The sequence below is a fragment of the Schistocerca piceifrons genome, chromosome 2 (assembly GCF_021461385.2).
Source record: "Schistocerca piceifrons isolate TAMUIC-IGC-003096 chromosome 2, iqSchPice1.1, whole genome shotgun sequence".
In the NCBI taxonomy this organism is placed as follows: Eukaryota; Metazoa; Arthropoda; class Insecta; order Orthoptera; family Acrididae; genus Schistocerca; species Schistocerca piceifrons.
The window spans coordinates 972,351,079-972,360,008 of record NC_060139.1 but is presented as its reverse complement, the minus strand read 5'-3'; the positions used below and the strand labels follow the sequence as shown (position 1 = coordinate 972,360,008).

Sequence of the window (8,930 nt, the reverse complement as noted above, 5' to 3'; positions counted from 1 at the left end):
TGTAAGCCAGTTATGGTTTTGACCACTGACATATCGTGTATGTGGATGGTGTTAACTCCTTCGGCATCAGCTAAGGCTTGAAGATGGTGCACTAAAGCACCGGAAGCGGTAGCCATACAGTAAATGACATCGTAAAGTCGGCTGTTGGTGTTTTATTTCCTTACGTGTATGGGAAGGTGATGTTGGCAGTATTTTTGAGACTGTCTTGGTAAGATGCAAACCGTCACAGAAGCAGACTGTTGAAATCGCCAAGTGAAGGATTTCATTGTCACAATTTTTTCAGTGTAATAATTAAAACTTTGTATTTAAACAAAAAGTAAAAAAGATCATTAATATTGGATTATGATTCCCGAGGAAACATCTTTGTTCCCTGTCATCCATTCGCCAGCAGAATGCTGGCCGCGGACCTTTTTGTAATAAGATTCGATAAATGTAGCGGCCGTGTAACTACTGCGATTTATGACCTTAGTTACGACCTGACTGAAAGACATTAATCAACGCTTTTTTTTTTTTTTTTTTTTTTTTTTTTTTTTTTAGTGGTTCACCGCAAAGAGCTGCTAATAAACATTTCTTTATTATACCCGGTTTCAGTTAAGACAATCAAATACATCCTATATACCAAGGGACAGAATACGCGAAATTCGTTTCATATTTACTTTTCAATATAACATTACGTGGTGTGCATACAAAAACTCGCGTAATAAGAGGCCACTTAGCCATTTAAGACGCTGAAAAGAGGTTACTTGGCGATGTAAAAGTAAGGGCGACGCATGTCATAAAATCCGTCACGTCACTGAAAATAAAAGTACGACACATGAAGTAGCAGGTCTGACAGGGTTCGTAACGTAACGAAATACCTACGAGGGTCGTCCACAAAGTAAGTTCCGTTTCTATTTCCATCCACGGCAGCGCTACGATCGCAGTTCTGAGCATGCGCGGCAGTTTCTCTAAAGGAGAAGACATGTACGCCATTATCAGATCGCTGCTGCCGACGTGTGCTTTGTAGTGCCTCTTTATAATATCAGCCGTAATTGAAAATGCCACCGCCTGTGAAATCAGATCTGTGATTCATTTTCTAAATGCAAAGAAAGTTAAACTAAAAGAAATTCATCGGCAAATCTGCGAGGTTTACGGACAAAATGCTATCAGTGATTCAATGGTTAGAAGATGGGTCAGACTGTTCAATGAAGGACGAAGTGGACGCCCGTCTGTGGTTACTGATGAACTGGTTCACTCAATTGAAGAGAAGATTAAGCACAAGCTCCTAGCGACTTTCATCTTCCACCTACTCGTAAAATCTGTCCTTGGTGGTCAACACTTCAACGATGATGACGAGATGAAAAAACATGTTACCACGTGGTTGAATATACAGGCGGCAACCTTCTATGAAGAAGGCATATAAAAACTTCTGCCACGCCATGACAAGTGACTGCAAAATTTCGGAAGCTATGTAGAAAAGTAGTTTCGCAGTATAGATTTTTGTACAATAAAATTTTTTTCTCTATCCGTACACGTTAGTTTTGTATAACCAAACGGAACTTACTGTGTGGACATACTTCGTACGTACTGTTCATTTGTATAGTGTCACCTTTTGTCAATAGTAAAATATATTAAGAGCAGGTTTCCAGAATGAGATTTTCACTCTGCAGCGGAGTGTGCTCTGATATGAAACTTCCTGGCAGATTAAAACTGTGTGCCCGACCGAGACTCGAACTCGGGACCTTTGCCTTTCGCGGGCAAGTGCTCTACCAACTGAACTACCGAAGCACGACTCACGCCCGGTACTCACAGCTTTACTTCTGCCAGTACCGGGCGTGAGTCGTGCGTCGGTAGCTCAGTTGGTTGAGCACTTGCCCGCGAAAGGCAAAGGTCCCGAGTTCGAGTCTCGGTCGGGCACACACTTTTAATCTGCCAGGAAGTTTCATATCAGCGCACACTCCGCTGCAGAGTGAAAATCTCATTCTGGAAACATCCCCCAGGCTGTGGCTAAGCCATGTCTCCGCTATATCCTTTCTTTCAGGAGTGCTAGTTCTGCAAGGTTCGCAGGAGAGCTTCTGTAAAGTTTGGAAGGTAGGAGACGAGGTACTGGCAGAAGTAAAGCTGTGAGTACCGGGCGTGAGTCGTGCTTCGGTAGCTCAGTTGGTAGAGCGCTTGCCCGCGAAAGGCAAAGGTCCCGAGTTCGAGTCTCGGTCGGGCACACAGTTTTAATCTGCCAGGAAGTTTCAAGAGAAGGTTTTTTAGAATCCACTACCGGTCACAAAATTAAGTTGTCTTTCTGAAGTGATTCCACGGAGCAGCATTCTTGGAGGTAAGAATTTCATTTTCATCCTAAAACAGAAATACAAAAACATTGAACGAAAGTACTCTCAGATACTAAAGTTGATATTTATAGTCTAATCATGTGCTGTGATCGTCTTTGTTCAGATGAAAAATGGCTGTGTTGTTGTGGTACTTTCGTTAATTCTTATTTTGTTGCCTGAAGATCGGATTTGTACCTCGAAACTTATTGTTTTACAAAATCATTTCAGTAAGACAACAAAATTCTGTGACTGGTAGTTATCTGACAAAATTCATGATATTTTTGAAACAGTCACGGTCGATTGACAGTCTCAGTAAGTCTGTTAGTCATCGCACTGTATATAATGTATGGTTTCAACATTTCGTCCAGAGGCATTCTGCATACTGGCGACTACAACTACAACCAAAGGTTATACAGAGGGTCTGCCTACATCTTTACATCGATATTTACACTACGATTCCAGTCAGTAATATGATTATACATGTTGTGTATTATACTACCTATGAGCATGTATGGGAATCATACATAGAAACTTATCTATAGTTTTTTATAGCAACACATTATGTGAATTCTAACAGCATTAGCCCTGACAGTAGTAAAGTACAAATGAGTAGCGAATTATATTTATGCATTTTCGTCTCTGTGAAATAAATCCCACATTGCACAGTGTGACAAATATGTAGGAACGTACACTGTACAACCTCATTAATGTGACCGTACGTCAAAAGTACGAATAACCACCATTTTGTTTACAGCGAGCGTTTAGGAAGATAATACACATAAGTTAAGAAAGATATGTAGTATGTATTGGACGTCGCTGGCTTCATATAACGTGCATTAACAATGACAGGTTAAATTGTAATTCTTTAAAGGAAATATTGCTCAAAGTGAATCAGTAAAATGTAGGCTGACGATATGTACGAATGTGCAGTGTCCAGTCTCATTAAGCTGACCATCTGTCAAAAGCATGAATAACCACCATCTGCAAGATAAATCGCTTCGCTTCGCTTCGGCATTACGACGACTGCACTGTTTCCGCGACCCCTCGACACTTTGTATATAGTTTCCATTGCTAGTGCTGCCACCAGCTGTCTGTGAGCGGTTATTGCACGTTGACGTCGAGCATAGACCGTTGTTGTTGTTGTGGTCTTCAGTCCTGAGACTGGTATGATGCAGCTCTCCGTGCTACTCCATCCTGTGCAAGCTTCTTCATCTCCCAGCACCTACTGCAACCTACATCCTTGTGAATCTGCATAGTGTAATCATCTCTTGGTCTCCCTCTACGATTTTTACCCTCCACGCTGCCCTCCAATACTAAATTGGTGATCCCGTGATGCCTCAGAACATGTCCTACCAACCGATCCCTTCTTCTAGTCAAGTTGTGCCACAAACTCCTCTTATCCCCAATTCTATTCAAAACCAACTCATTAGTTATGTGATCTACCCATCTAATCTTCAGCATTCTTCCGTAGCACCACATTTAGAAAGCTTCTATTCTCTTCTTGTCCAAACTATTTATCGTCCATGTTTCACTTCCATACATGGCTACACTCCATACAAATACTTTCAGAAAGGACTTCCTGACACTTACATCTAAACTCGATGTTAACAAATTTCTCTTCTTCAGAAACGCTTTCTTTGCCATTGCCATTCCACATTTTATATCCTCTCTACTTCGACCATCATCAGTTATTTTGCTCCCCAAATAGCAAAACTCCTTTACTACTTTAAGTGTCTCATTTCCTAATCTAATTGCCTCAGCATCACTCGACTTTATTCGACTACATTCCATTAGCCTCGTTTTGCTTTTGTTGATATTCATCTTATATCCTCCTTTCAAGACACTGTCCATTCCGTTCAATTGCTCTTCCAAGTCTTTTGCTGTCTCTGACAGAATAACAATATCATCGGCGAACCTTAAACTTTTTATTTATTCTCTATGGATTTTAATACCTACTACGGATTTTTCTTTTGTTTCCTTTATTGCTTGCTCAATATACAGATTGAATAACATCGGGGAGAGGCTACAACCCTATCTCACTCCCTTCCCAACCACTGCTTCCCTTTCATGTCCTTCGACTCTGCCTAGATCGTAGTCACATTAATGCGACTGGACCGTGTAGTTACATGTATAGCACGTTACTAATGGTAACAGGCACAAACAGTGGGAATTATTAAAGTCACGGCAGAAACCACTTCATACACTCGCTGATTAAGACAACAGCTGAATACCGTGGGCCACAGACTTCACAAAATATACGACGTCTTGTTGTCGCAGTAAGAGAAGAACCTCTCTACCGCAGCGCGGTCCTATTCGCGGCGCGCCCGGTCCCAGCCGCTTGAGCTGACTATGTCAGACTGCGCGAGAGCAATTACGTAATCAATGAGCGGCGACCCGTTTTAAAAGCGGAGCCGCTGCGCGGGTCCCGCTCCACGCTGCCCGCTGCAGCCGCTACTGCTACCTAATGGGTCCCGCGCGCCACATGTGATTAGCATGTAATTTCCCGCGGCGACCTACATTAAGATGCAGCCCGATACGACGCGGCCCATTGTTAGCAGGAAGGACCCGCCGCGCATGTGTAAACACGGCCGGTCGGCCTTCGAGCTGCGTCTGTCCTACAGCAGAAGCCCCGGCGTGCCTCGCTCAGTCTGATCCCCAACCCAGCACACTGGTCACTGATACTTGCCTTTGCTTCGAACTTAATCCACTCGTCTGCTAAAATGACGAAGACTCGTTTCTTTTCTCTGTTGACGTGTAGTAATACACTACTGGCCGTTAAAATTGCTACACCACGAACACCGCGACACGGAAGAAGATGCTTTGATGTGCAAATGATTAGCTCTTCAGAGCATTCACACAAGGTTGGCGCCGGTGGCGACACCTACAACGTGCTGAAATGAGGAAACTTCCTAACGGATTTCTCATGCACAAACAGCAGTTCACCGGCGTTGCCTGGTGAAACGTTGTTGTGATGCCTCGTGTAAGGAGGAGAAATGCGTACCATCACGTTTCCGACTTTGATAAAGGTCGGATTGTAGCCTATCGCGATTGCGGTTTATCGTATCGCGACATTCCTGCTCGCGTTGGTCGAGATCCAATGACTGTTAGCAGAATATGACATCGGTGGGTTCAGGAGGGTAATACGGAACGCCGTGCTGGATCCCAACGGCCTCGTATCACTAGCAGTCTAGATGACAGGCATCTTATCCGCATGGCTGTAACGGATCGAGCAGCCACGTGTCGATCCCCGAATCAACAGATGGGGACGTTTGCAAGACAACAACCATCTGCACGAACAGTTCGACGACGTTTGCAGCAGCGTGGACTATCAGCTCGGAGACCATGGCTGTGGTTACCCTTGACGCTGCATCACCGACAGGAGCGCCTGTGATGGTGTATTCAACAACGAACTTGGGTGCACGAATGGCAAAACGTCATTTTTTCGAATGGATCCAGATTCTGTTTACAGTATCATGATGATCGCATCCGTGTTTGGCGACATCGCGGTGAACGCACATTGGAAGCGTGTATTCGTCATCACCATACTGGCGTATCACCCGGCGTGGTGGTTTGGGGTGCCATTGGTTACACGTCTCGGTCACCTCTTGTTCGCACTGACGGCACTTCGAACAGTGGACGTAACATTTCAGATGTGTTTCGACCCATGGCTGTATCCTTCATTCGATCCCTGCGAAACCCTACATTTCAGCAGGATAATGCACGACCGCATGTTGCAGGCCCTGTACGGGCCTTTCTGGATACATAAAATGTTCGACTGCTGCCCTGGCCAGCACAATCTCTAGATCTCTCACCAATTGAAAACGTTTGGTCAATGGTGGCCGAGCAACTGGCTCGTCACAATACGCCAGTCAATACTCTTGATGAACTGTGGTATCGTGTTGAAGCTGCATGGGCAGCTGTGCCTGTACACGCCATCCAAGCTCTGTTTGACTCAATGCCCAGGCGTATCAAGGCCGTTATTACGGCCAGAGGTGGTTGTTCTGGGTACTGATTTCTCAGGATCTATGCACCCAAATTGGGTGATAATGTAATCACATGTCAGTCCTAGTATAATATATTTGTCCAATGAATACCCGTTTCTCAAATGTATTTCTTCTTGGTGTAGCTATCTTATTGGCCAGTAGTGTATGAGGTGTTATCCGGAAGTTCGAAATTTGAGTTTTGTGCCCAAGAGAACGCGCACGAAATAACTTTGCTCCTACCTGCGCATGCACCTGAAGCCTGCACATAAATCCATATATTCCTTAACTTGTAAGCACAAGTCGTCGTATTAAACAGTTATGGCAGTATGACCAATAATTCGAAAAATATAGATCAGGGTCAACAGTGAATCACTAGAGCACCGAAAAACAAATCCATTCATATTATAAAAGTAAATGAACGTATCTGTGTCCGTGTAGTCCATATCTCCTGCTAAAGTACTGGATTTCAACCAGTCTTGATATTTGCATCATTTATTGTCTGTAAAACATCGCTCTGTGGGAAGAACCACGTACCTATCAAAAGGTGTGGGGATGAAAAAGCAGTACAGCCGACGACGAGCGAATAACCATACTGTATTCAAACAGTATTTGAGAATGAAAGCACTTGGTGGCTTGGAACAGACTTTACATGTTATTCAAATCTTTACGACACTTTTTCTCGCTGACATCGCAACCACAACCTGATGAAACGGAAAAGGTTTATTGCCTCCTACACTTTGCTCCACATGCAGTAAAAGTGCCCCATCAGGCAAGATGTTTTAATTTAGTACTGTACTGCGACTACCAGTATTCTCGAAAAAATTTTCGGAAGGTATTCACATATACCACTCTATCTAACTGCAACGATGTTGAACATCACATACAAATATTTTAGTAGATACGACATCTTTAACACTAAGCTGCGTGAAAATGAAACTGCAGGGGAAAATTAACCACAGGTATGGTAAAATACGTGTACAAATACGTGTGAAATATGTTAAAGTGCGTATGTACGTAAGTTAAATGTATGTGTAACATATTTTGCGAATGTGTGTGTGTGTGTGTGTGTGTGTGTGTGTGTGTGTGTGTGTGTGTGTGGTGTGGGGAGGGGGCGGGGGCGGCAAAGCCACAGGTAAGAACCCCATCCTAAACCCCTGCAATGATTTTAATCCAGTTTGGTGCAAATACTAGCTACGATCTGGATATATATATATATATATATATATATATGTTTAAGTGGTAAGAACCAATAGCATGCTACTGAGGTGAACGTGACAAGGTGGAAATGGGCGGGAGGAGATAAACAGAGAGACGGAGAAAGAGGAGAAGGGAGAAATGGACAGAGAGAGGTGAGAGGAGAAGATGAACAGGGAAATCAAAGAGGAAGAGATGGACAGAGACATGGTAAAGGAGGAAATGGACAGCAAAACAGAAGAGAAGGAAGTGGACAGACAGAGGGATGGGGATAAGGAGGAGATGGACAGTGAGAAGATTGGGGAGGAGGAGGGACAGAGAGGGGATGAAGAATGATATTGTCAGAGGGAGGGGGGAGGAGGAGCAGACGGACTAATAGAAGACTGGAATATGTACATACCTGCTCAACCCCAGGTACCTCAGCTGGTAGTTGCTTAAAAAAGACACAATGAGCAGGAAAGTTTCTTAATACATAAGCTGGACAATGTCACGTACAATTTAACTCACAACGTAAAATAAAGATGTCACTTGATAACTCGTTTGTCAATACTATCTGAACATAAAATTTTCTTCTCATTCTTCCACTTCTGTCCGGAAATAATGAAGCCTTGAGAAGTACTTGCAACTATTATGCCTTATCAAACAGGTAAAGAAAAATTCTAATTTTCCAACTGAATGTTTCATTTGTGTGAAGCAAACACGTTTCACCTATTCAAGCTAGAAATCTTCAGTGGTCTGTAAGGCACGAGAAAATTATTTATTTACATATTTACATGCATATAGATATCTGTAGTGTTTCTTGGCAGCGCATGTAAATTATCTATTTATAATTACACGGTCCTGTATTTTACACTTACAATTCATTTTCATTCGTTTTCATGTATCCATTTGTTCTTCTGTATGTACTAGACGCATATAGTTCACGTTCTTCCAATTGACAGTTCCCATTTCAACATTTCACTGCGCATAACCTATATGGTATACAATAATGAAGAATTTTCCCTCGCCTACAATGCACGAAGGCTGTGGTGCCATGCTGTGTAGGAAAGAGGCAGCACCAAGAACACTACGTGCGCACGTCGGTAGACTTCAGCCAACTGAGGCGGCTGCCCCTTTGAAACAAAGGAGTAGAGTCGCCCAGAGCTCGGGACTAATATGAGTCTGCGCGGGTGCCACGTCATTATACGACGGGTATAAGAGTTTAAAAAAACGTGATAACTTCTAGAGAGTCAGCGATCTGATTCTGCAAAATACTAGAAAGACTATCCAAAACCTGTGCAACACTTCGGGAATGAGACATATTAAATGATATCGTATTCTGTCTGAAAAATTAAAGACAAGAAGCACTGCGTCGAAGTTTGTGCCACGACCGCATCAAGACGATCAGAAGCAACACAAAACCGAGTTCTGCCGAGAAAATAAACGGCTTCTTTAAGGGGCTCCGGAAAGGCTC

At 43.3% G+C, this 8,930-nt stretch overlaps 1 non-coding gene across 1 annotated transcript; it reads left to right on the top strand.

Moving 5' to 3' along the window:
* The first annotated feature begins 2,123 nt into the window (after nt 1-2,123).
* Nucleotides 2,124-2,198, top strand: Trnas-cga. The gene has a single exon. It is a non-coding gene; the product is annotated as a tRNA-Ser (tRNA).
* Nucleotides 2,199-8,930: the final 6,732 nt, after the last annotated feature.